This window comes from Mustela nigripes, chromosome 4 (genome assembly GCF_022355385.1).
Source record: "Mustela nigripes isolate SB6536 chromosome 4, MUSNIG.SB6536, whole genome shotgun sequence".
Lineage (NCBI taxonomy): Eukaryota > Metazoa > Chordata > Mammalia > Carnivora > Mustelidae > Mustela > Mustela nigripes.
The window spans coordinates 179,190,382-179,217,488 of record NC_081560.1 but is presented as its reverse complement, the minus strand read 5'-3'; the positions used below and the strand labels follow the sequence as shown (position 1 = coordinate 179,217,488).

At 45.7% G+C, this 27,107-nt stretch overlaps 1 long non-coding RNA gene and 1 pseudogene across 5 annotated transcripts in view; one reads left to right on the top strand and one right to left on the bottom strand.

Annotated features, from left to right (window-relative positions):
- Window positions 1–11,038: 11,038 nt before the first annotated feature.
- Window positions 11,039–27,107, bottom strand: part of LOC132016813 (uncharacterized) — a 24,491-nt gene continuing 8,422 nt past the window's right edge. The window contains exons 3-6 of one of the 5 annotated variants that reach the window (XR_009404009.1): window positions 17,089–17,231; window positions 15,747–15,896; window positions 15,009–15,182; window positions 11,039–14,192 (exon numbers count right to left, since the gene is read on the bottom strand). This is a non-coding gene — a long non-coding RNA (uncharacterized LOC132016813). Of the gene's footprint in view, window positions 14,193–15,008; window positions 15,897–17,088; window positions 17,232–27,107 lie in introns of all 5 variants that reach the window. The other 4 variants (XR_009404011.1, XR_009404012.1, XR_009404008.1 and 1 more) reach the window with 4 other exon arrangements.
- LOC132017027 (U6 spliceosomal RNA) lies at window positions 14,298–14,394 on the top strand (annotated as a pseudogene).

Sequence of the window (27,107 nt, the reverse complement as noted above, 5' to 3'; positions counted from 1 at the left end):
GAAAGGGAGCCACTCTGGGGAATTGGAGAAAATACTGTCCTGAGAATCTGGTACTGCAAGAAGCAGAAGAAGTTTCAGTAATGATCTAGTTGTATTCTCAACACTATATTAGAGCAGCTGATAATTTAAAAATATCAGAAATCAGGAAATTCTATAAAATGATGAGAGGCACAATTGCTGAATTGAAAGAAACAAATAGCAGCTTGAATACTTTTTAAATTTTTAAGTCAATGAAATACAAAATAAGGTCAAGAAATTTTCTCAGAATAGAGAGGTGAGCATTTTAAAAGGAAATAGTTTAAAAAAAAAACAATTCAAGAGATTCAATTATCATTTATCAGGAACGTCAATGGAGATAGGCAAAAAGATGGAAGATACAATAATCTAACAATTGAAGAAAATTTTATAAAACTTAAACAAAAGAATAATGTCTTTAGATCCACAGTGCTGCCTGAAAGTCAGACAATATTAATTAAAATAACCACTATGTAGAAATAGTCCAGAAATCATGTTTTAGTCATACATAAAGGAAATTCTATAATCCTACCTGAGAAAGGAAAACCTGTCTGGCCTCAGCAACACAAAGCAAAAAGATTATATACCATTAGCCATTGAGGTTTTTGTTTTCTTTTTGGAAAAAAAAAAAAACGTAAGAAATAATGTATAAAATTTAAAGTGCACAAGTTATGAGTATATGGCTCAATGAATTCTCAAAGGAAAGCCCCCACATGGTCAGCACCTAGTCAAGAACCAGAACATGACTATCAGCTCAGAACTCTTCTTGTGCCCTAACAACCACTTCATACCCCAAAGAGTAACCACTATCCTTACTTTTAACATCTTAGGTTTGTTTAGCCTCTCTTAGAACTTTATATAGATGGAATCATTCCATGGTCAGTCTTCCATGTCTGGCTTATTTTGTTGAATGTTATGTTTTTACATATAGTTGTTCTTCCATCCTCATTGCCATGAAGGATTTCATTGTATGACCAGACAGCAATTTATCCATTCTCCTGCGGGTCGACATTTCAGTAATAAACATGATTTGTCTTTTGATGAACATGTATATGCATTTCTGCTGGGTATACCTACAAGTGGAATTGCTGCATCATACGTAGGTTACACTTACTGGATATGGTCAAACCATTTTTTCTAAAGTGACTACCAGTTTCTATTCCTCTCAGCAGCATGTAAGGGTTCCAGTCGCTCCACACCCTTCCAACACTTGATATGTCTGCCTTTAAATTTAGTCATTCTGTCAAGTTTGTAGTGGTATCACATTGTGGCTTTAATTTGCATTTCCCTGTTGACTAATGAAGTTGAAAACCTTTTTATAAGCGTATGGGTCATTGAATAACCTCTTTTTGAAGTGTCTGTTCAAGTCTTTTGCCCATAATACTCCTTGCCTTAATTACTATTGTTTGATAATAAGTCTTGAAATCTAGTAATGTAAATCCTTCATTTTTGTTATTTCTTAAGATTGCCTTAGCTTTTCTTGGCTCTTAAATATCCAAGTAACTTTAGAATCAGCTCATTGACTCCACAGAAAATAAAGGCTTTCTAGAATTTGTTTGAGATAGCACTTAATCTATAGATGGATTTTGGGAGAATCAATATCTTTATAATGTAGAGCTTTCCAATCAAGGAACATAGTATATCCTTCCATTTACTAGGTCTTCTTTAATTTCTTCAATAATGTGTTTTAGCTTTACTTGCATACCCTTTGTTAGATTCACTTCTAGGTATATGATGTTTTTTGAATGTGGCATTACCATAAGGATAGATAAATAGATCAGTGGAGGTTTGATTCTATTCTGGAGTGTTAAACATGTTTTATATCTTAATCTGAGTATTTACACAGATGTGCACAACTGTCAAAACTAATCTAACTATATTCTTCATTAATATACTTCATCCATTTTCCCTGTTTGTTTTACCACAACAAAGCAGTATGAAATATATATATATATATATATATATATATATATATATATATATATATGGTAAGGCAGATAATTCAAAATAGAAAAAAATGATAATAATAAAGAATATAAATTACAATAAGTATGATGACTTTTTGACAAATTAGCATCAAATTTTCCTCTTTTGGCGATATTACCAGTATAATAACCATAAAGGTACAAGAAGACTGATACTTTTATATACTACAAGAGGAAGTAAAAATTGTTATAAACTTACTGGAAGGCAGCTAGGGAAAATGTTTAAAAATGTGCATGCAAGTCCACTAGAAACTTCACTTTCAGAAATATATTTTAAAGAATATATCATACTTTTACTTAACGAATATGTCATAGCATAAATTTAGCTATTAGGATGTTTACTATAAAATTGTCTATAATAATAAAATACTGAAATCTATCTAATAATAGGGAATTAATAAGATAAATTATGATATAGAACAATGAAATATCAACCACTAAAATTTATGACATAGAAGAAAAGTTAATGATACAGGAAAGTATTCTCAATGCACTATTTGGCAAAATAAAGTAGTCTACAACAGTGATCATTGAAGAAGTTCCAAATTTGAGTTTTTAAATTCAAATTTATATATCTCATCACAAGAAAAAAATTGTAAGTGTGTGAGCTGATGATGTTAATTAAACTTAGAGTGGTGATCATTTCACAATATATGCATATGTCGTATCATACTGAAGACCTTCAACTTATACAATGAATCAATTATATCTAAACAAAACTGGAAGAAAAAATATGTAATAATAAGAAATATATAAATATAATAAAATATATAATATAATAAAATATGTAATAATATATAATACATAGGTGTGTGTGTGTATATATATATAAAGAGAGAGAAAGAGCACAAGGGTATAGAACTAAATGTCAGCAGGGACTTTCTGTGTATTGTGATCATGGGTGATATTTTCATTTCTTCTTATGCTTTCACTTTTTCTAAATGTTTAACAATGCACATGTATCACTCTTTTTCTAGTAAAAAGAGTATTTTAAGAAATTGTAAAAGAAAGATGGTAGGCACAGCCCTATCTAATACATTTAAGAATGTCAATGAATAAAACTGTTCTCTTGCCAAGAAACAGAAATTGACAAAAGAAAAAAATACAGATTTATATGTATTATGGAGAAAAACACACTAGAGTTTCATTGGGATTGTGGGCAACTTCTTCTTAACGTCCATCTTCAGTTTTCATGCTTCTTCCAATAAATATATTTTCATATTATAATCTGATAAAAAGCCATGAGAACCCAGGGAAAAACAGGGGAACAGCAGGAGCTCCCCGTGCGGTTGGAGGACTGGCCTTTGTGTTGACGGCAGACACTTTGCAGAGCTCTGGACACAAATACACAATCACCATCTTTACTCAGACTCCGTCCCAGTGCCTACACACGGTCCCTGCAGATTTCGCACACGCTCTCTCAAACTTCACGGCCCACAAAGGTAGACGTTACTCTTCAGATTTTCACAGGTGAGGAAACTCAGCCCCAAAAGGATGGTCACTTACTCAAAGTGGCCGGAGACGTATAAAGGGGAAGGAGAGATTTGAACCCCTTTTTGACCCACTTTCAAAGTCTATGCTGCTTACGCTACATGAAAACTTTCTTATTGTCATATCACAGTAAGACCACCAAAATGTTGTTATAAACTCTAAAGCCACAGTGCACAAGGGCCTCCTTCAAGATAAATACAATCTGTTTGGAATGCACCAGCTTTATTGAAAAATATTACTGAAATCAAAGCATTTTGCACTACTTTATTCATTATTTTTATGGTACTCCAGGATTTTTGTGGGATTTGTTTTTCATTTCACTTCTGTAAGCCTGCCAATGCTTTAAAGCAATATTTCAATTGAAGGCGGGGGGTGGGTGGGGGGGAACCAGTTTTCCCAGACAAAAACCTCAACAGTGTTTTCCATCCTTCCTACGGTTTGGGGAAATCCTCCCCTCCTCCCTTCCCCATCCCTCTCCCCAAGTCCCATGAAGTGCAAATTTAATACTCAAGCTACTGTTTAAACAGCCTTGAATGCTTAAAAAAAATGAAATCGGCAGTTGCAAAGTTTTGAAATGTCCACATTGCCAGCCTTTCCACCGAGGATGACTCAGATCACTCTGATACAAGGACAACCAAAAAATACGCTCTGTGGGTCCTTGAAGTCAGACATTCAGTTGCCCTAAGAGATGGAGGATTGAGGGAGGGGTCTTCCAGGACTTGAGAAGCCAAACCAGACCCCTGATGTGAAAACAAACGGCTTCACTTGTCTGTTCATTTCACAGATGCTAGTGTTTTCACCAGGTACTCCTGGCCCCCGAGGGGCTTACAACGCAGGTCTGGTTTATGGCAGGTAAATTTAGGCACTGAAGTTTATTTTCTGCAGACATCGAGCACTCCTGTAATGATGTGGCTCTGGAAAGCCCCCCTGGAACTCTAGGAAAGCCTGGCAGGGGAGGGGAGTGTGTGGGGAGGGAGGCTTTGGAAGGGATCAGAGCCCAGGGTGAGGATACTTTGCCCACAAACCCACCCCTCACCTCACCTGACGCAAGCACCTGACGCAGCTTGACTAGGATCTGTTTCATGTACTTGGATTCCCCATCAGTTTTATTTTGTTTGTTTGTTTTAAGATTTTATTTATTTCTTTGACAGACAGAGATCACAAGTAGGCAGAGAGGCAAGCAGAGAGAGAGGTGAAGCAGGCTCCCCACTGAGCAGAGAGCCCTATGTGGGGCTCGATCCCAGGATCCTGAGATCACGACCCTAGCAGAAGGCAAAGGCTCAACCCACTGAGCCACCTAGGTGCTACCCCCCTCATCAGTTTTATTTTGGATGAAAGACAATGTGTTTTGTTGTGTTTTGTTTTGTTTTTAAAGCAAGTTTGAGAAGAATCCCTGCTTTACTGCCCTGAAACATGCAGAAAAAGAACAGGGGGCTTCTCTGTGCCTCAGAACACTGAAAGAATCAAACCCTTTTCCTTCAATCACAAATGCCCAGATTGAACCTCCTCTTTGAAGAGTTGAGGGAACTTTGGACCAGAGCAAGGGAGAGAGAAGCTCAGGGTCACAGAGATGTCTCAGCAAATGTTACAGCAAAAATGAGTCAGAGTGACTTGTCCATCTGAGAAAACTTAGCCCCAGGCTTTTAGTCAGCAAACCACATTGCCAAAATGCACCTTTTAAACTCACGTCCTGCTTCTTTTCAAAACCAGAAATACATAGGAGTAACAACCTGAGAGCGAATATTATTATTAAATGTGGAAATTAATTTTGAGCTTCCTACCACTCCAGGTGAAAAGAGAAATCCACAGTGTTGCATCGTTCTTATACATAAGGAAACATTGATTCTTTTTAATGGGAAATGATTTTATGAAAAAAGGTGTCCTTATTTAAACTTACAGAGAGAAAGAGTTGTCCTCTTTTTTGAATCGAATAAACCAGTAAGTCCTGAGATACTACCTTTCCTACCTAGAGAGACTTTTTTGGTAAGTTTGTGGGTTAATATGTGAATTCACCCATTGGCCACTTCCACAGATATTATAAATTAAATCATTGGTTTTGTAAATTGAGATCATAAAACTTCTAGTTTTCTTTTTCTCGTTCTTCAGGGTTACATCCTTTTCCCCCCCTAAACTTTGCATTCTGTGTGGCTTGTATCTGTAAGCAAGGAATAAAAATTCCGTAGAAAGAAGAGCATAGAAAAAAAGAATAAAATTGTTTGCAATCTGGGGGGCACTGAGCACTCCGTACGCCATCCCACAAGCTTGTCTAACACTACAGATTCCTACTTCATGTCACTTACTTCCTGTACTCAGCGAAACCCACCCTGGACCTCTCTTTACCATACCACAACTCTTTAAAATGGCTCCTGGAATCAAAATACAGAAAAGTCACGGACTAACAGGGCTCAGAAGTTTGCCCTGGTGATAGGGATCTTCCTTCAAATTCTCCAGCCACCTACTATACGTAAGCCAGGCACTGATCAAGGTACTCCATGTCCCCAAACAGTAAGGATCACTCCTCTGCCTTTGGTGACCTCACTCCTGTGGCCAGAGACAGCCAGCGGTCAACACACAAAAAAGACAAAAAAGAACAACAAGCAAACAAGAAAATCACAGACTGTGTCACAAGCTGGGAAGGAAAGAAACTAGGAGCAGGGATAGAAGGTAATTGGAAATAGGAGGAATGGGCATGGGGCTTTCCACTGGGGATCATCGAGGCTTCTCCGAGAGGTGACAGTTAAGCTGAACCCAGAAGATGAGAAGCAGTTGGGGAGCCAAAGGCCAGGCAGAACCGTGGGAGCCTGGATCTGAACCAGGCAGTTCAGGAGGCCTTGGGTCCCGTCTTGCTGAGTTGCTCTGACAACCCCATAAGGTCAGTATCTTCTTCCATCTCATAGGCATGAACACTGGGGCTCAGAGAGGTGGAGTGATTTGAGCTACACCACACAGCCAACAGCAGAGGAGCAAGATTTTAATCCAACAACATCTGGCCCAAATCTCTGCTCTTAGCATTGGCTTCATTTGTTTTGGCTCACTGATCCATCGGCGACCACCACCGACAACTCAACATATACGGGGTCAGTTGATGAACGAGCTAGTTGTCTATTCATTTTTTTTATTTAAATTCAATTACCCAACTTACAGTGCATCATTAGTTGCAGATGTAGTGTTCAATGATTAATCAGTTTCATATAACCCAGCGCCCATCACACCCTGTGCCCTCCTTAATGCCCATCACCCAGGAATCCCACGCTCCTACACACCTTTCCTCCAGCAACCTTCAGTTTCCTAGAGTTAAGAGTCTCTTGTGGTTTTTCTCCCTCTCTGAAGGTCTGTCCATTTGTACTCACACTCAGCCTCATTCCAAAGAGGGTTTGAACCCCCAGATTCTCTGTACTTGCTGCCCTTCTGTACTCTCCTTCAAATAGAGCCTCCTGCTCCAGCTGGATGGGTGGCACAGAAATGCCATGGCAATGACTTCTCAGGGTTCATGTTCAGACTTTTACAGAAACTCACAGACAAGGAACCTTCTGACCCTCTGTCGGTGTTCCCCTTGGATGCTGCTGTTCAGTGTTCCAAAGGTCCTATGGATACCTAGAAACTCGACCTTCCCTTTCTCAGGCCAAACACCAAGCAAAAAAGCAAAGAATCTTCCCACCTTCTCTATGCAGCAATCATCCCCTAGAGAATCGGGGTGGGGGGGCTTGCGTGCTCTGCTCCTCTGCCCGTCTCTGCTGTCATCATTATGAACATGGACAGATGTCACCATGGAAGCATCCCTTCGTGCTCTCCCTTGCTCTGACTTGAGCTACAGGGGTGGTGAAAGCAGCCTGACGTGGAAGAAAAGTCTCCTTCTAACCCCATGGCTCATTCCCAAGCCTGCTGGTTGATGAAACCCATTGCAATGACTTCGATGAAGTACAGGAAAAATGGGTCACTCCCCAAATGACCACATCTGCCAGAAATAGGCATGTTACATCATTGCCACACAGGACCTGACTCTTAACTCAACCAGGTGTGCAATTTTGGGTTTTTTCTAGTAATCTTCCAGCTGAAAAAAGAAGCTGCCCCTTCAGGAGCCCTCATTAGCTCAGAATAACGGTTACATGTGTTCAGCCTTCCCAGCCACTGGGAACTATTCTTGGCCTTTTACCACATTAAGCCCATAATTCTCCCTGCAGCTTGGCCCGGGTGGGGGGCAGGTGGTGTCATCATCACTATCTTCCAGATCAGGACACCAAGGCATCTCTTGCATCACTTGTGTGACATCTCAACTAGAAAGGGGTAGGGACTGGATTCAAGCTGCTTCCCCCCGCTCTGCCGGTCGCAGGCAATGAAACAGCTTTTCCAAGTCATACGTGGTTTTCAGCCTGTTACTCTCACGCCCAAGTCAGAACCTCGTATCCAGCTGTCATCACGGACAGGAAAGGCGTAAATGTTGGGGGTGACCTTAGCAGGCTCTTCTCGGATTCTGGTTTCACTCTGAAGCATGCAAAAACCATGCATGACAAAAAATACATATTTTTTAAGAGAGGAAGCTGGATGTAGGTAGGCAAGCTTGGAGACAAGATTAGAAGTCTTCGGTTCGAGGGTCTGAATTAGCAGCTGCCTGGGACAGGTCAACGCCCGACTCTGGTGGCCCTGTCATTTGCAGGGTGACAGGCCTCCCTCCTTTGGACCCTCATGTGAATTCGAGCCAGAGCCACCAGATGACCTTCCAGGAAATGGTGCTGTCTTGTGGGCTTTCCCAGGGCCTCTGCCGCCCGGGTTCCTAAAACCCAGCTCCGAGAGGGACCTTCTTCCCGCCCCACCCCCACAGCCATTTTTATACTGGGTGGTGATGTGTCCATCCGGTGAGGAGCTCTGGGCTGAAGATGAAGTGGGCTTTATCTTTAACTGCCTCCAGAACAGGTCCCAAGAAATCATATTTTTGAGGTAGAAACCCATGACCCCCGTGGTGGCACAACAGTCCGTGTCCTGCTAGTTAGGAAAGAACGAGAGGGAGAGAACATACAAACTCCCACCTCGCCCTCGGCCCCGACCCAGGGAAACAGGAGGCTGGAGACCCCCGGAGCTCTCTCTCCCTGCTCACTGCCCCCACCACTAGGAGGAGATGGGCCACACATGTGCTCCAGGGCACGCACAGGACGCACACAAGGACATGGGGGGCCATCAGCTTAGAGCCCTGGTGAGAAGCCAATCTCCTGGGGCTTCCCGTTCCCAAGGGACCAGAGCGATAATGTGGCTCTGCCCTATAGAAATAAAATAGGAGGGGGGGTCTGGGTGGCTCAGTGGGTTAAGCCTCTGCCTTTGGCTCGGGTCATGATCTCAGGGTCCTGGGATGGAGCCCCATATCAGGCTCTCTGCTCAGCAGGGAGCCTGCTTCCTCCTCTCTCTCTGCCTGCCTCTCTGCCTACTTGTGATCTCTGTCAAATAAATAAATAAAATCTTAAAAAAAAAAAAAGAAAGAAAGAAAATAGGAGCCCCCTGTGTCACTTTAAATTGCCCAATATCCCTATACAACAAAATAAGTAAAAAGAAACAGGTGAAATTAATTGAACAGATTACTTAAGCTCATCAATCCAAAATATTATCACCTCAGCATGTAGTAAGAATTATTGAGATATTTCACATTCTTTTTTTACATACTAAGTTTTTACGTATTTTGCACTCATAGTACATCTGAATTTGGACAAAGCCACATTTCAAATGCTCAAGGTGAGTGGCCAGGAGCCGCCCTCTAGGACAGCAGGGGTCCAGCTCATTGCTCTGTCTGGATTATCGATGACCTTCTGCAGCAGTTCCCCAAGGAACTAACCAGCTCCCTGCCACCCCAGTGTGGTCAGTGGCAACACCAGCATTCCCCGGGACTCCTTAGAAATCCAGAATCTCAGGCTTCCCCCACGATGTATTTAAATCAGAATCGAACTTGAACACTCTCCCTAGCTGATTGTCACACCAGAAACTCTGAGAGCCTCTTGCCTTCTCTAAAGGACTTCCACTAGCAGGGGACTCCCTTGCCCATTCCCAAGGAAGCTCAGACCACCTTCAACTGGTTCCAGTTATTAGAAAAGCACTCATCCTTCCTTCCATTACTGAGCATTCTCGATGACCCAGGCACTGTGCTAAGTGTGTCACACCAATGATCTCATTTAAGCCCAGCACCGCCCTATGATATGGGGGCTAATTTTGGCTCCTTTTTTATAGCTGAATAAATGGAGGTCCCACAAACCTAGATGACTCACCCCAGATCGTGTGACTAGCCAGCCGCCTGTCTCAAGGCATGTTTTCTTAGCCACTTACTACATACACCAGGGGAGGCCTGAACCTTCTGCCTGCTGGTTTCTCCTACATACTACCCAGAGCCAATTTGGAGCCTAGGAAACTTTCCCATCTTCATAGTAAAGGAAAGTGTTTTGCAGACTCAGTAGAGATGGTCTTCAGTACCACAACTTAATATTTTTGTGGGTTTCTTTTATTACTGATTTCATTTCTTTTCATTTCATATTTCATTTATTGCTTGAACAAAAGCTGCCTGCTCAGCATTTCCTTCCCTCATCAAGGTTCAAGACAAGTTTAGAAATTGGCAACTAAGCAAATAGGCAGAAATTAATAAAAGTCAGATGATGTCATTAGATAGCTCAAAGGTTCCTGGTTTCCAATTAAATAAGGTAGGTGGTTAGAGCAATTATGTAAGGTACACATATTACGTGAGGGACCCCAATTATGTGAGGTTCACGTGTAGGTACTATGCTGAGGACGATACTGAACTTGCACAAAATGTCACGAGACACAAGCAGGAAGGCTGGGTGATCAGATGGGGAAAGGAGAATGCAGACGGTCAGAGAACACAGCGACTATGGGACTATGGGGCACAGACAACTTCACTTGGGAGGGTTCCAGGGGATCCCAGAAAGTGACAGTCCTCCCGAGCAGTGGGTAGTAACCAGAGGGCCTTCATCATAATCTGTGTGATAGTGTCAAACATACCAAGAAGCCACAAACAGAAAAAACATACAGTAGCTTCAAACACGAATCCTGATTGAGAGTCCTAACAGCAGACCATCTGAATTACAGCCCATGATTTATGATCTAGAACCTTCTGAATGGATATTTCTACATGGCTTCAGGCCCTGGTTGATTGGAAGATGGTTAATGATTGCCCAGCACAATCCAGAGACTACAGTCAGTGGTCAAACACACCCCACACACCACCACAGGCCCCCTCGGAAGCAGTCCACTCTCCAAGGTCACTGTCGTTCTTTTTGTTCATCAAACACCTCGCACCAATGTGAGGTGTCTTCCTGCAGTACATGGGTCAGGGTCTTCAGAATAAATAAGATTCCCAGCAGCAAGAAACTGTATTTGGTTAACGTGCAACAGATTCTCTGGGACAGAACCAATCTTTGTCACCACGGTAACCTCAGAGCCCAGGACAATGCTCAGCTCCCCAGGGCAGTCAGTATAAAACTATCAACTGACCGTCCTTGGAGACCTCACTCCTGTGTTCTAAAACTCTTCATTGCTACAAGTAGTAATCACAGCCATTAATATTTATTGGAGGTTTATTTTGTCCCAAACACCATGCTTAACACTCGACTGATATTAGCCAAACATCAAACACCCCTCCAGCATGAGGAGATCACGACCATTATTTGTATTTTCCATACAAGGAAACAAAGGCACCAGAAGGTTCAGGAACATGTCCAATACCCTCTGCCAGTAGGTGGCAGGACTGGGATTTGAACTCAGATCCACCAGCTTCCTTGTCTGGAAACATCTCGCTATAATGTTTCATTTTCCTGCTGGGCATACAGAAACACACAGTAACTCCAAATGCTCCTTCTTGGGCAGGAGGGAAAGGATGGGCATTCCACAGCAGGGACAGCTCCCTTTGAAATGCCCTCGGCAGCTTCTTTCAAGGGCTTACACATTCGCTCATTCTGAAGGCTGAAAGTCATTCTGGGGCTAGGACCCTGGGCCAGGCACCGGAGATAGAAGGATGAATAGTTTCTGGTTCCCACTCTCCATGGGTCACAGGCTGGTCTCAGCGGTCAGAGGAAGGGTCCAGAATGTTGACAAAGTGGAGCACTGAGATAAACTTCTACTGGACATGGCCAAGGCATCAGCAAGCTAGGCGCTGAGCAGGGTGTAGAGACACTGTATACCCTGCCCTCCAGTGGATCCCCACCTTTCTGCCCCCAAACAGACCAGGAACTGAGCAGTCCACACTTGTGCCTAACTGCAGGGTCAAGATCAAATGTGTTAGAGGCGTGCGGAGCGGGTGAGATGATTGTGAGTTGAGGTCATTGCCATTCTCAGGGAGATGAAAGAAAAACCAGCCCTGACAGATGCCTTGAGTGTCCCTGTCATTTCTAAGTATTTCCCTGGAGATGGTTATTTGGAAGAAATGGGATGGTAATTCTTGCTGTGGCCACATCTGTACAGCAGTCCTAGGCTGAGTACACCCCAGGACTGCCTCTGAGCTTCCATGGCTCCACTTTGGTTAGAAAACCTCAGAAGAAGGTCATCTCAGGGAAGGGTGCACAGGGTTGGATGTGGTTAGTAACTACAGATTGCAGAGGTGCAGGAAGGTCAGGTAAGTTTCTTGAACTGGGCTTTGACCTTGAATAACACATATGAACTTCTTTAACACTCCAAAGGGTAACTTCTAGCACAAATAGCCTAGAGATCTTTCTCCAGAAGGGCCACAGGGGCAGGCCCACTACACAGAGCCCTGACCACGGCTCAGGGGAGCCCTTCCATCTTTCACTGGACTAATTTTCCAAAGTGCTTTGTAATTAATGCCTCCCAGAAGAGAGCCCCTCCTTGTCACCGAGAAGAGAAAAATAAAAGCATTCCTGCAACAGGTTTGTACCTTGGGCAGAGCAGACTGATTTGTAGTCAGCTCAAATAACGGACCATGATGTGAGTGATAATAGAAGCCAGTAGGTTACAGGACAGCCCATCACAGGCCCCTCAAGCATGTCCATCACCTATGAAGTGCAGAAGTACAGCTGACACAGAGTCTGCAGAAGATGTTAGTGCTCTGAATAGAACAATTTATTTTCCCCTTTGTGGAATTTTTGCAAGAAGATAGCTGGTTTACTCTCCATAGCACCTGCAAGTACAATCTGTTTCTACACCGTGCATTATTTACTCACTCACCAAACATCTATTGAGCCCCTCCTAAATGCAAAACACTTGGGTAGATGCTGGAGAAAAAAGACAAAGTCCTTGCCCTCATGGAGCTTACATTCTTGTGAGGGAGACAGACACAAATAAAATAATAAGATAGAGCTGTTAAATATCTCAAGACTTATGATTGACTTTGTGCAAAAATAGAAACAAGAAGTGACTAATATTAAGAAAATTTGTATTTGGGGTTCAAGATCAAGAAAGACCTTTCTGCAAAGGGAACCTTTGTACCACATTCAGAAAGGAGTCAGCCTTATAAAGGACAGAGACGCTCTTTGGGGTATTAACAATAGCTTGTGCAAATGTCCTGGGGCAGGATAGAACACAGCTGAACTGGAAAAGCTGAGGGAGAAGCATGGGGTGTACTATAATGAGTGGGAGAGAAGAGTATGGAGGAGTGTGCAGGAGCCAAGCCAGACACCCCATGCTCTGAAGGTGGCCTCTCTTCTCTACTCTTCTGCCTAGTTTCACTTAGCAACTCAACACAACAGACCAGTGCCTGACTCCTCCCACTCTCCCCCATTCAGCACCCCAGGACTACTATCTTATGGCTTAAATAGAAAAACCAACACACTCTGGCCACTCTCTGCTTTGTTCCGGCAGCTTCCGCAGTGATGAAGAAGCAGGCTCCATGAAAAGAGTGTGGGTGATGTCTTCCCAGCGTGCACGTTCTTCCCACCCCATCGAACCAGCCTGGGGTGGCTGCACTCGGTATGCTGCCACGGTCGTTGATAATAATTGTTGCATTAATTGGTGCTGTCCGGACCAGACAGAACGTAAAAGATCCCACTGTGTCCAATAATTAATGTTTTTCCCTCACTGCAACGCCATTAATAAGGGGCTCTTCCAAGAAACGAGTAATTGGCTGGTTGGGCGTCATTAGGGTATTTATAGATAAGCTTTGGTCTGAAGACATAGAGGAAAGCTGATTATGTTTATTTAGACTCTATTATCTATCGCTAATGTGTTATCCTGCGTTCCGATCATCTCCATTCTCTGGGTCCTAATGATACAGGGCACACTCACAATGTGATTTCAGTGACCTGCAACATGGCTTTATCTCCGCTGCAAGGGACAGAGGGGGACAGAGGGGGTGGCTGTTCACAGGTTCCGCTTGCTCCCACTCATCCGCTGTGAACCTTCTCTTGCCGCTGAGAAATTTAGAGCAAGGCTCTTGGAAGTACTAGAAAGACAGTTTCTCCTAATTAAACCTCAGAGGAGTGGAAGTTTCTTGGGTCTGTGATTATCTGAAGGGTTTTTGAAAATGTAAATCTGGTTGGGGAAGCATGGCTTTGAAAAATAGAGGGAGGGAGCCTGGTTTTGAGATGCTCTCTCCGCGGTGACAGGCAATGAAGTCTCAAGGCTGGTAAAACCCGGCCAAAACAGACATCTTAGCAGATAAGCACAGGTGCCTCCAAGCGCTCTCCGGCCCCCAGGAATGTGGACAAGGTGGCCTCTGGGGCTGCCTTTTCTCCCAGAAGACTTTGATCCATTTGTCCTTTGCTAGAATTTTTAGAAAAGATTTCTTAGGTTGTTTTTATAAAGTAGGTATGTGCCTGTGAATATACTTGATGTCATTGGACTGTACAGTTAAAAATGATTAAAACAGTGCAGCACAAGCACTAACATTGGAATGATACAGAGAAGAGTAGCATGGTCTCTGTGTAAGAATAACATGCAAATTCATGAAGCTTTCCATATTTTTGAGTTTCTTTACGTTTACAGGGAAAAGAATTGAATTTATTCTCTTCAAAACTAGATTTTTCACAAATAATCAAGTTAAACTTCCAAAAATGATTAAAATAGTAAATTTTATCATATATATATAAAATCATAACAAAAATTAATAGGAGAATGAATAGGATAATATCATTTATAAGCAGAAATTGAAAGCATAAGGAAGAACTAGGCTTTTAACTTTGTAGCTATAATGTATCTAACATTAATTTTGGAAACCAAATACTTCAAAATGTTCTATTCTGCACATGAAACTGCCCTCACATTAATATTCAAAAATCCTTACATTAACAAAAAAAAACTCAATACAATTATTTTGTCCATTGGCTGAGCTGGAATTTATGGGTTGGAAGATTGAACTCAAACTTTATTCATTTTTACCACTTCCTGTTAAACTTGTTCTGCAGACAACTCTCTCTCTACTTCTGGCTGTAATCTCACATGGGTTCTATAGCTTTCCATGCCTCTTATAAAATAAAGAACCCAGACCTATCTAATAACAACAACAAAAAAAGTATACCTCGATGTGTATGTGCTTCTTCATGATAGACACATATGATGAGCTCTATACCTCATACTCACATGTCTCAAGTCATGGTGAGAGTCTAGAGACCTGAGTTCAAGTTCAGGTTTGCCTGTGTCACAGGGCGTGTAAGGGGTAAAAGTATGCATGATGTCATGTAGCTCAGTTTCTGCACCTGTGAGATGGGGGTGCTTCAAGTGCACACGGGGTCTTTGAAGGATGAAGGATGGCATCTATCGAGACAGGGGCAGAGAAGGGGCCCTGTGAATATCCATCTCTCCCCCATCTGACCTTGTAGACACGAAAGCATCTGACGTGTACAGTCCTCCCCATCCCGTCCATGCTGTCTTCTCTGTGAAGAATGCACTTAGGAACACGGACCTGCCTCTGGTCTTGAAATAAGCTCCCAGAGAGCTGACCTGTGCATGAACGTGTGATGTAACTTTGCAAATTAAGTGTGTAATGCTTTTAGAAAAACGATGCCCTTTCCTCCCTTGCTCCCCCCCGCCTCCCACGGGGACCCGGTAATTTGCGGGCACATCTGTTGCAGGTGTTGGGGAATACTCTTGGAGATATTCTTAGATCCTGGCCTGGGGTCTAAAGGTTGAGAAGCCAGCTCCTGGCATGGGAGTAACGGGAGTGAGGGGGAAGGCCTGGGAGCAGGACCCGGCCTGGGCAGGTGGCCAAGGTTAGTGGGTGGATTGGCCAGCAGGGAAACCCGAAAGGACCAGGACAGGCTCTCAGGGGCAGGAAAGGGAGGCAGGGACCAAACCCAAACACATATACACCATGCTTACCAGATACCACTTACCACCTGGCCCAGACAAGCCACTGAACCCCTCTTGGCCAGAGCGATCTCACTTGTAAGGAGAGGCGCAGACCTGCTAAGCTCTCAGGCTGAGGTTGCTCTGGCTGGTAGCTCCTTAATTTACAGATTGTACCACGAGCTGGGGGGAGTAAGTACGGGATCAAAGAGAAGAAGAGGAGGTATAATCAGTATCCTTGCCTCCAAGAACCCACCACTCTTCTTACAATCTTGCCAGGGCTCCTCAATTTTCTTAGCATGAAATCCAAACTCGGATTCAAGACCCACACAGAACAGTGGGGTCCAGCCCTGGTGCTCTCTCATTAGACAATATCTGATAATGCTTCTCTGCTACCCTGAGGCAAAATTCAGAGGTAGTATGGTTTTTCTCTACACTAAAACATTGCTTGGTGTTTTAATCAACATAATGCCTTAACTGTAATATAAAGGTGGAAAGAGAAGGAGTAATTTGTAATAAAATAATACACATTTCAATATGCAAATTCTCCGGCATGACTTCACTCATCAACACAAGGATGTGCCTTTGTGTGGAAAGTCAGAGTGAATGCCATAGCTACAAACACACGTGACAACAGGTGTATTGTTCGGAAGACTCAAATACCAAAAGGGACGTTGCCATGAGTGACGTGATTTTCCCCACATGGCGAACACCACTTGATGATGTTCCAAACAAAGCACAGTGCAATCTTTCCTTAATTTATATGGTAGATCCATTCCTAGATAATTCAATATATACATGATCCTGTGCCAAAGTTATGTTCAGTTTATATGAACAGGAGAGTTAGGTCCAGGTTAAGATCATGAGAAATTGGCTTTCCACTTTCATGAACACCCATTAGGACACCCCGAAGTCACGCAGGACCCAGGACAGTCCTTTGGTGGGTCAGACTGTTCCATGTACCATTTGAAGTCTTCCATCCTTGGTGCCTGCTGACTGAGTTTATGGCACGCCCCCCACAAATATCCCAAACAAGCTCAAGAGGGCAAGAAGGCACCCTTGGGAATCACTGATCTAGCCCTGCCTACACCTCCAATGCTGGTTTTGTCCTACTCTCTCCTTGTCCACTGCATTCCCGGCCACACAAGCTTCCGTCCGTTCCTACAACACATCAAAGGCCTTTAGCACATGTTCTTCCCTCCCCCGGGAATGTTCTATCCTAGCAACTCACAGAGCAGCCTCCTCAGCCTTCGTGTCTCAGCTCACGTAACATTTCCACGAGAGCAGCTTTCCCAGCTGCCCTATCTGCAGTAACACATGCAACCCCAGGCCTGCCGGGCTCAGCCATAGTACCCTGTCCTTGCCTCTCACATACCATGCTGGAATGATCTTTTTCTAGGTTGTCTTTCTCATTAGCACTGGCAGCAGCAAATCTTTCTGTAAAGGTCCGGAGAGCAAATATCTTGGGCTTGGCAGGCCATGTGGTCTCTGTCACTGAACTCCATTCCGTCCCTGAAACTCAAAAAGCAGCCAAACACATGTGAACATGTGTCCACATGTGAACAAATGGAGATGTCTGTGTACCAATAAAACTTTATTTACAAAAACAGATGGCAGTTGGGCTCAGTCCAGCTGAGGGGCTAGGGTTTGCCAGCTCCAACACTAGACTATAAGCTCCTTATCTGTTCACTTTCCTCTTGAATTCCTTGGGTCCAGCACAGAGTGGGGCCAATGATAAGAGCTGAATGAGTACATGTTGAAGAAATGTGTTTGTTGTCTGGCTAGAATGAGGAACCACAAGAAAACACAAAAAGACCTTCCAATTGTTAGCAGCTAGGAAGGCATTCACACTTTGGTCACACATCCAGTGCTGTAAGAGTCTTGATAAGAAAGGGCAGGAGAATGCAGGGAGGGCTTCCTGGAGGAAGTGACCTTGAACAGCAGCTGAAGCAAGGATGGCATTTGAACCATGGTAGTAGTCATGGCACTCACTTATTCAATCATTAATTCATTTCCTCATTTGAGAGACTTGTGATGAATGTCATATCAGGTCAAATAACACAAAGAAGACTTTGATCCTCTTGCCAGAGTAATCTAGAGATTCTCGGAACTCTGTGGTCCACTCACACTTCGAGGTACCTGATGTGTAGGAGACACCAAGGTCACATCCGAGCATGGCTCAATAATGCCATAACTGGATTGGCCTCCCACCAACCAGCCACAGCGTCCAACCCACTGTGCTTGTGAAATCAGGTGCACCTGTCCTCAGCATCCCCCCAGACCCTCACCCTCCAACCCCACCCAATTGCAGGGCCTCAGCTCGAGGCCCTCCCTCACCCTGACCGCAGCCTGCTCGTGGGCCCTTCATCACCCAGAGGCATAATCAGATGCTCTTCCCAGGAAGGGGTGCCCTAATGATAGGTCTGCAGACAGATGCCTGGGCTGACTTTGAGCAGCAGTACTCCTGGGCCATCAGAACACCATGACACACCCACTAGGCAGTTCCAAGTAATTGGGGAGGGATATTTCAGCAAGAGGATGGGTACCCTGAGACCATGAGTGACAGGTTTTTGGTCTTTTAAGGAGTTATTCAAAATTATTTTCCAAAAAAAAAAGGATCAAGATTATGCTCACTCTTCCCTCTTGGTTTTCTTCCCTCCAAAGCCCAAGGCCTTGAACCTCCTAAAAACCTCATCACTGCTTTTCCTGCCCTCTTTGCCTTGGCTTCTCAGAAACTCAGAGCCAAGGGTATAGCACACAACCTTCCAGGCCCTCCCAGGGATGTGCTGCGTAGTATGTCTTCAGGTGAATGGATTTTGCTGCCATATTTCTCTCTCCCTGGGACTTCTCGTCGGCTCTTGAAATTGTGAGAGACAAACCTCTGCAGGGCAACTCAAGTTCTCTCAGAGGTGAGCCAAGTGTCTTTCTTTTGCATTAAAAAAAAATTGCAGAATGTTCTCCCTATCTCCCCACCCCTCCAACCCTGAACCCATTTTATTAATATTGAGCTTTATAATTTTTGAAGTGTAGTTTAATTTAAACCCAGGTTATTGTGAACATTTCATAAGTAACACAGTCATTTTCTACCTGCTAATGAAGGGTAAAAATAAACCTAGTTCTCAACACAGTATTGATATCATGTCATAAAAACAAATAAGAGAAAACACTCTATATAGGAGCTTGAGGCCATGATCATCTTCTTGTCTTCATTTCCTCAGATCTGTGCCCTTGTGGTGACCCTAACTTCAAGGTGAAGGCCACAGCCCGGAAGCTACTAAAGGTCACAAGTGAAAAAAATCCCCAAAGGGCTGCACTTTGAGAAGGGACCAAGGGCCAGTCTTTGGGACCAGAGAGCCCCTCATGCATTCCTTTGTTGGCTCATTCAATAAATCAAGTGCCTTTCCGGTCAAACACACTGCTAAGCGGAGGGAACCGACGGACAAGAGAAAGAAGGTTGAGCCGCAGTGGGTCAAAGCCTCTGCCTTTGGCTCAGGTCGTGATCCCAGGATTCTGGGATCGAGCCCCACATGGGGCTCTCTGCTCAGCATGGAGCCTTCTTCCCTTCCTCTCTGCCTACCTGTGATCTCTGTCAAATAAGTAAATAAAATCTTAAAAAAAAAAAAAAAAAGGTTGAGCCAAGAATCCCCTTCTTCTAAAACAAAGCAGTGGCCTTGGGCAAGGGGACACTGCTGGGATTTGGGACTCCCAGGAAACCATCGGCCAGTCCCTTCAGTTATAAGGGTCCTGTCCCTTCCAGACTTTGCTGAAGACCCCAAGCCCCCAGCCCAGACCACACTGGAGGCTCTAGGCCCTTTACTATGCCATCTAAAGGACCGTGTTGGGAATGGAATCCCCAATGATCTTTCATTAGCCAATGAGCTAAAGCTCTCTCTGCTTCTGTCTCGAGATAACGCCATCCAGGCCCTGCCTCGGAAGAGAGACAAACCCACTTGACAAACACCAAGGGCTGCTCGCCCCATCCACGAGTGGGAGACGCTTTCAAACCCTTCAGAAAATAGTCGCCCATGCCAGCAAGCCGGGGGCACCCCTCTGGGGTCCGCTGGCGACATCTGAACACCAGGATCCCACAGTGACAAGCATGGAAGGCACAAAACTCTACCTCGTCACCTTTTTAATGAGTACAATCCTCTGGCTGCTGCCGGGCCCTCGGAGACCTGCTATTAATGAGCGCTTAGAATAGCCTGCGCCTGTCTTATCCCTGTACGGTGGCCTGGAGAGACACTTCAATTTCCATTTTACATCTGCGGCCATGTTCAAGTGGCTCCTTCAGGGCAGGAAAACACTTGGCAAATTCTGCCTTTAAAGAGACACGTTCAAAGAGAGCATTCGCTCCCCACAGCCACATTCTATACGTGAACGCTTTTCAATTTGCAAAGCATATATTTAGATTATGTATATGGAAACCTGGTAGGCAGCAGGTCTCAGCGCACACTCGCCCCCCCGCCCCCCGCCCCTCCGGTCTGGTGCTGGGATTCGGGGGCTCCACTCACGGATCACAGAGAGGGGGACAAGGGCAGCCTCTGTTTTGTGTCTCTTCTGGAAACTTGGTCCTAGCCAGCCCACACTGTGGCTCCTAATGTCGCCAGCACACTCTGTCCACAGGGTTGTGCACCAGTGGGGATCCGGGAAGGGGGTCGACCCCAGGGCGTGAGCCACCTGCAGTCCAGAAAGGAGGTGTGACTGCCTGGAGCCCACAGGGGGGCTGGAAGGATGGGGCTGGGCTCCTGCAGGGGTCTTTCCAAGGCTATGGCCGGGTCTTAAGTAAAGGAGAGAGGAGGAGGAAATGAAGACCAGAGGGAACTCCGGACCACGACATGCACCTGGAGGTCTCAGCGATGCCCCGTCGTCGCAGGAGCCACTGCCTGCAAGGGGGGTGAAGGTGAAACTGGGAATGCATCCAGCGTTGGGGGCTGGGGTGATGCAAAGCACCACCTTGGGCTCTTGCATTCACCAGCTGTCTTAGTTCTGCCCCTGTCACAGAAATACCACAGCTTGGGGTGGGGGGGGGGCTTACACAGCAGACATCTGGGTAGTCTGGGGGGCTCAGTGGGCTAAGCGTCTGACTTCAGCTCAAGTCATGATCTCAGGGTCCTGGGATCAAGCCCCCCCACCCCGCATCGGGCTGTCTGCTCAGCGGACAGCCTGCTTCTCCCTCTCCCTCTGCCTGCTGCTCCCCCTGCTTGTTTTCTCTCTCTCTCTCTCTCTCATGAATAAATAAAGTCTAAAAAAAATAAAATAGCAGACATCTCTTTCTATCAGTTCTGGGGCCTGAAATCTGAGGTCAGGGTGCCGGTATGGTGAAGGACTGTGGAGAGCTGCCTTCTAGCTGTATCCCCATATGGCAGGGACAGAGCTCTGCACCCTTTACCTACTTCCAAGGGCACCCACACCGTCATGGGAGCTGCACCCTCATGGCCTTATCCAAACCTAACTATCCGTGAAATGCGCACCTCCAAACACCACCACATTGGGGATTAGGGCTGCAACATACAAACTGGGGCGGGAGGAGGGGGAACAAACGTTCAGTCCATAGCACACTGTGTGATCTTGGGCAAATGGCTTACCCTCTCTGAGCCTTCACTTTTCATCTGTAAGATGGGGCCACCAGGCCCCTGGCTGTGGGTCTGGGGATGCTGTGACCTGCACATGGCCAGTGTCTGGCACACAGGCAGAGAGGACACAGTGGTATCTGTGTTTACTTCTATAACCCCATGATCATCAGAATCCTCCAGAGGGAGAAGTCCGTTCTCCAAGCAACCTAAGAAGACCCACCAGATAAATGTGTCATGAAGAGAAGAAATCCTGAGAAATAAAACTAATCCATACTTTGAAGGGACAATGTGGGATGAAAGCCGATGACAGTGTGAATTACTGCCAATTTCATCATTGTTGCCATCTTCAGAACAAAAAGCCCCAGAAAACACAGTGGTTCCAATCCTAAGCCTGCGGCATCCCCAGGCATTTCCAATGATCTCCAAGTGTGTTCTAGAATGCTCACCAAAGATAACTCAAGTTTTCACTCATTCAAGATGCCACCTTTCTCCGTCATCAGCACATTGGCAAGTGGGAGCGGAGCACAACATCATGGTGCAGCAGCGTCCACCTGCCCCTTCCCTAGCTCCCTCATTCACGAGCACCTAGAGTCTGGAGGTGGTGATGTGCCCAGTTACAGAATGTGCTTCCCAGCCTCTCTTACAGCTGGATGTGGTCACATGACCAAGTTCAGGCAACAGAAGCAAGAGAAACACATAAAAGGAATTCTGAAAGATCTCTGAAAGGGAGAAAAGACACTTTGAGAAAGACCCTTTCCTTTCCCTCTCCTTGCTTCCTGCTGCCTGGAATGTGGGTGTGATGGCTGGAGCGGCAGCAGGCATTTTGAAATACTGAGGACAGAAACCAAATGCAGGCAGTGACAGAGCATGGGGAGAGACAGAGCCTGAGCCCCAGAGGATCACGAAGCTACCACACCAGCCTACCCAGGACTTCTCACACATCAGAGGGGAAACTATGCATTTCAGTCATTGTTATAGGAGTTCTCTGTTAAGTACAGCTGAACCTAATCCTAATATATATACTTAGTTACTAGAGGCTGGTAAGTGTGTGAAAGAGGAGCTCTGGGTCCCTGGTTACCAATATGCCCTGGCAGTAGACACAGGTGGGATATGGGGAGGAAGGGGACAGAACATCATGTGCAGGATGAGGGTCCAACAGCACCTCCTGGCTAGTGCCTACCACATTTGGCTAGTGCTGGACCCCAGGTGAGGGATCCATTTCTCCCTGTGACCCCTTCTGTAGCCCTCTAGCTTGAGCCAGAGTCTAATAGTGGGCAGAATATTGCTAGAGCAAACAGCTCTGGTTTTCTCTGGTGCTGCCAGAGCAAACAGCTCAAGTCAAAATGAACTCTGGTTCAAGCCCTAGCTCTGACTCACCAGCGATGTCACTCTGGTGAAGTCACTTCACCCCCGGGCCTCAGTTTCCTCCTCTGAAAAATGGGAGTCACAGTAACACCCACCTTAAAGGGTTATGAAGAAAATGTAAACCCAGTGCCTGGAATTCAGGCTTCAGAAATGATAGCTGTTACTATTAGAGATGAGTTATGAATTGACATTATTTTCAGAGAGAGGTTTTGGGGAAAAGGCACATCCTCTCTCTGGAAAGGCAGGAGGGAGCAAGGCTCTGGCCCAGTGGCAGTGGTCCATTCTTCCCAGGTAGGGGGAAATCAGCTCGTATGCCACCAAGTTTACTCCCAACTGTCTGCGAACCAGAAAGAAGACAGAACCGGGAAGGAGGAGACCCAGCTTCCATCCCTGGTGTCACCACTAACTAGCCGGGTGACTTCAGGCGAGTCCCTGTCTCTTTCTGAGCCTCAGTGTCAACCCCCATGAAAGGAAGATGCCAGCTTCCAAGTCTGAGACCGCCCCCCCCCCACCCCAGCATCAAAGGGCAGCAATCCCACAGTGCAGAGAGACTGGAGAACCAGGACCAGAACAGTCAATCCACTGACTTGGCCCCAGAGTCCTCACTCCTACCATCCATTCTTGGATATTCTTTCCAACTGTATTCCGATCCTTTTGAAGGCCTGATTCATGCAGAAGCATTCTTGCTGCAGACACTAAGGCTAGATCTAAGGACAGGGGTAAGAAGAGATCTGAGACAGTAGTTTGTCTACCTTTATGCACACCTCATTAAAAAAAAAAAAATCAGGTGCACAAACCCAATAAATCGGAAGGTTCTCAGTTTGTAGAGAGAATCATCTAGAAATGCAAACAGTTTTGCTCATCTGAGTCTTGCTCATAGGAGTCTGCACAGATGCTGGGAAGGAAATCATACTGCATGTTAGCTACCAAGTTTGAGGTCTTAACCACATGGTTCACATAACTATCACTAATGCAGTCCTTTCCAGAAGAATCCCCTCAGGGAAGCACTCCAGTCCTCATTTTGCCAGCAAGGTAGAGGGACAGTGAAGTTGTATGTTTGTTGCTCCAATTAAGGTCATACTAACAATCAGTGGTTGAGCTGGGATACTAATCTTGAGCTCATCTAGGCTGTCACCGTCACACCATCACATCCTAAAGAGAAACAGCACAGATGGGAGGATACCCAGCAACGGAACAGGATTCTGTCCTAAAGTCAGCTGGCAGTGGCTGCCTGTGTGACCTTGGGGCCATCCCAGAAGCTCTCTTTGCTGGTGTTTTCTCATATAAAGGTAGGCACTGGAGAGATCAGAGGGAGCCCCACTCCGCAGGATCTCCTAGTCACCGGGATGCCCTGCCACGCTCCATAGTCAATGAACACCAGGACTGCCAAGCGGCAGGCATGCGGCCCTGGAACAATGCCCTGCTTGGGAACGTCCAGATGGGAGGTACAGATGGCCGGCGACCTTGACTTCACATGTCTTCCCTTCCCTGCCCACCCCTGATAACACCAGAACCCTGTGGGTCCCTCCTGGGTTTCCTAACCCAAGCAGATGTGCTTACAAACCTAAACACGTAACTCGGAATATTTGGGAAAACTGGAGATCGCTCCAAATGTCCACCCAACTCCCATGCTAGAGACTCCATTTACCCAGCAATGTCGTTGGGAGGTGGGAAACCCTGGCTTGCATTCAGGTTTACCTACGGTGCCAAAGGATGCAACTAAAGGGTGTGACTGCCCCGTGGCATCCCCTGAGACTCTTGCAATATAGAGACGGTGTCGCCGTAAAGAATTTAACAGGCCGGCAACTGACACCCGAACTCTTTTGGATTCACCCATGAATCAGATACCCACATGTTGCCAAAAGCATTTATTGTCTCATAATTTGATTTACTTTTTTCCAGGCTGCTCCCAGTGCCTGCAAGTAGGGGCAAAATGGCTGATGTCTCCAGATGCCACGGAGGCTAATAAAGCTTGCTGTGCTCCCAGCATGCTCTCTGCTGTCAGAAACCGGCAATTAACTTAATAGGGTTCTTGAAATGGAGTCGATCCGGGAAACGTGGCATGTGTTGACACTCTCCCGCTGATCCAAGCAGCCTCCCACCATTGACTTGCAGGGTCTGTTTGCTATTTGAATTATTTAGGAGCTTGTTATGTGAATTAAAAAGCAGCACTTTGCAGCATTAAGTCTAATATTTTATGATCTTCAATTGATTAGGTGGGCTTTCAGGATTACATGGAAAGGTTAAGATAAAACACGCCTCAGACAGGCAGCTCTCACCAGCCTGCTTTGCTCTTCAAAAACCTCAGTGAAAACCCAAAAGGAGCCTGCCTCCCTTTTCCCTTCCAAATGAGTCCTCTGGAACCTGTGTTTGGACCATCAAAGAGCTTTTCCACCCTGAGGACACCAGGTGCCCTGGGTTCTCAGCACCAAAGGAGGCTGGTCCCCCATTTCTCTACCTTTCATCTATGTCTTTCTTGGCACAAAGATGCCGCTGACGATGTGGTGCCCAGAGGGCTGCATCCCAAGCCCGGGCCTGCAAAAGGAAAGTCCTGCCGTGGGCTCCCAGCCACTCAATTGGACCTGGATAGGGCACCACTGCCCATGGCACACCTGCCCTTGGCCAAGGGTGTGTCTAACACACCTTCCTCCAACCGTGAGTGCCAATTCCTGCTTTCTTTGCCCTGCCAGCTGTCACCACCCTCTCCCCTGGCCCATGACCATAGTTTTCCACTGGGCTTCCCCCGTCACCCCCATTCCAATCCACCCTACATTCCGCAGCCAAACCTAGTTCCAGCCACAACACTCCCCCTTTCAGAAACATTCAGTGCCTCCCCGTTGCCATTTGTTAAGTATATACGCATCGACCTCAGCCCAGACTCTCTTTCTAGCCTCATCTTCTATTGCCCCCCATATCAGCCAGCCAGACTGAGCTACTTATTATTCTTTAAAACACTTTTTTGCTTCTCAACTCTCAAGCTTCACGCATGCCATTCACTGGGTGTGTTACACCTCCCTTCTTCAACTACTGAAACTCTCCTAGTCCTTGTGATGAGAAGAGAAAATAAGTAGATGATCTAGAGCTTCATTCCAAGCACTTTAAATGTTATTTAATGCTTGTAATCCTGTAAGGTGGGGACCTTTGTTATTTCCGTTTTATAGACAGCGGAACGGAGGTTCAGGGAAGCTAGCTAATTCGCCCACAGTCATTCAGCGAGCTGGGATTTAAATCCAGGTAGACAAAGATCATCTCAACCCCACTTCCTTGGTAAAGCCATCCCTGCTGTTATGTGGGTGCACTTTTTCCTCCAAGGTTTGCAGCGTCCACTTTCCCCTGCGCTGATTTCTTCAAGCAGCAGGTTCAGGTACACAGCTCTCTTCTCCACCGGCATGTCAATTCCTTGGCAAAGTCGGGGCCTCTTTTGTATCACTGCAGGGCTTAAGACCCAAGTTTGCACACAGTAGGTGCAGACTCAAGCAGGCTGTCAACCTAATCGCAGGGTGGCTCCCCACCCCAAGTCCCAGCCCCTGGAAGAGTATTTACTGGTCCCTCTTGCACATTCTAAGAGGGGGAAGGAGGCATTGCCAGGTGCCAAGGGAATGACAGTGCCAAAGCTCCGAAGAGTGACTTGAATTTGAATGCAGGCACCCCCTCTTTTAGACACACGACCTTGGGGAAAAGAGCAAATTAGCCTCACTGAGCTGGGTGTTCTCACCTCTAAATGGAAATAATGGTAGTCCCCACTCCATCAGGAAATTCTCAAAGTCAAATGCAATAATGCATCAAAAGCACTTCGGTAGCACATAGTAGGGGCTTAGAAAAAGTCTGCTGTCATGGCCATTGGATCGACCCCCATAGAGTCTCTGAAGCACCCCCAGCAGCTCTGGGCCCTGGGCTAGGCATCTCCACACCTCCAGATCCTTACCTGGAACACGGGCTTTCAAGCTCGCCTGATAGGATTATGGGAAGGATTTAGTGAAATAATAGGTGGATCTGGAACAGAACAAACACTCAGTACATGATTATTATTATCTTATATTTAATTACTAGAACCTTCAGCCAAGCTGAGAGTATTTACTTTTCTACAACGCCATAAAGATGGTCCTTGACCCCCGGAATCAACAACCTTGTGCAAAACACATGATGTCTGTCTCAGCCCAGCTCTGCAGCAGGCTGTGAGGAGGAACGGGATCGAAGCCATCCAGTCCCGGCCTCCAGGGAGCACTCACCGGAACAGGGGAGGCAGGACCAGGAGAGCTGATCTTCTCCAGGGCAGGAGCCCTGGAGGGCCCGGAGCAGAATCCCAGGGACTCAGCCGGGAGCAGCTGCTGCCTGGTCCTGTGACCTGTACCCATCAGATCTGTCGATTGTACCACGAGGATGAGAGCAAGCACTTTGGCAGCTGCAGCATGGCGGAGAGCGTCTGTATGGTTAGTGATGTTTTCATAGGCGACCT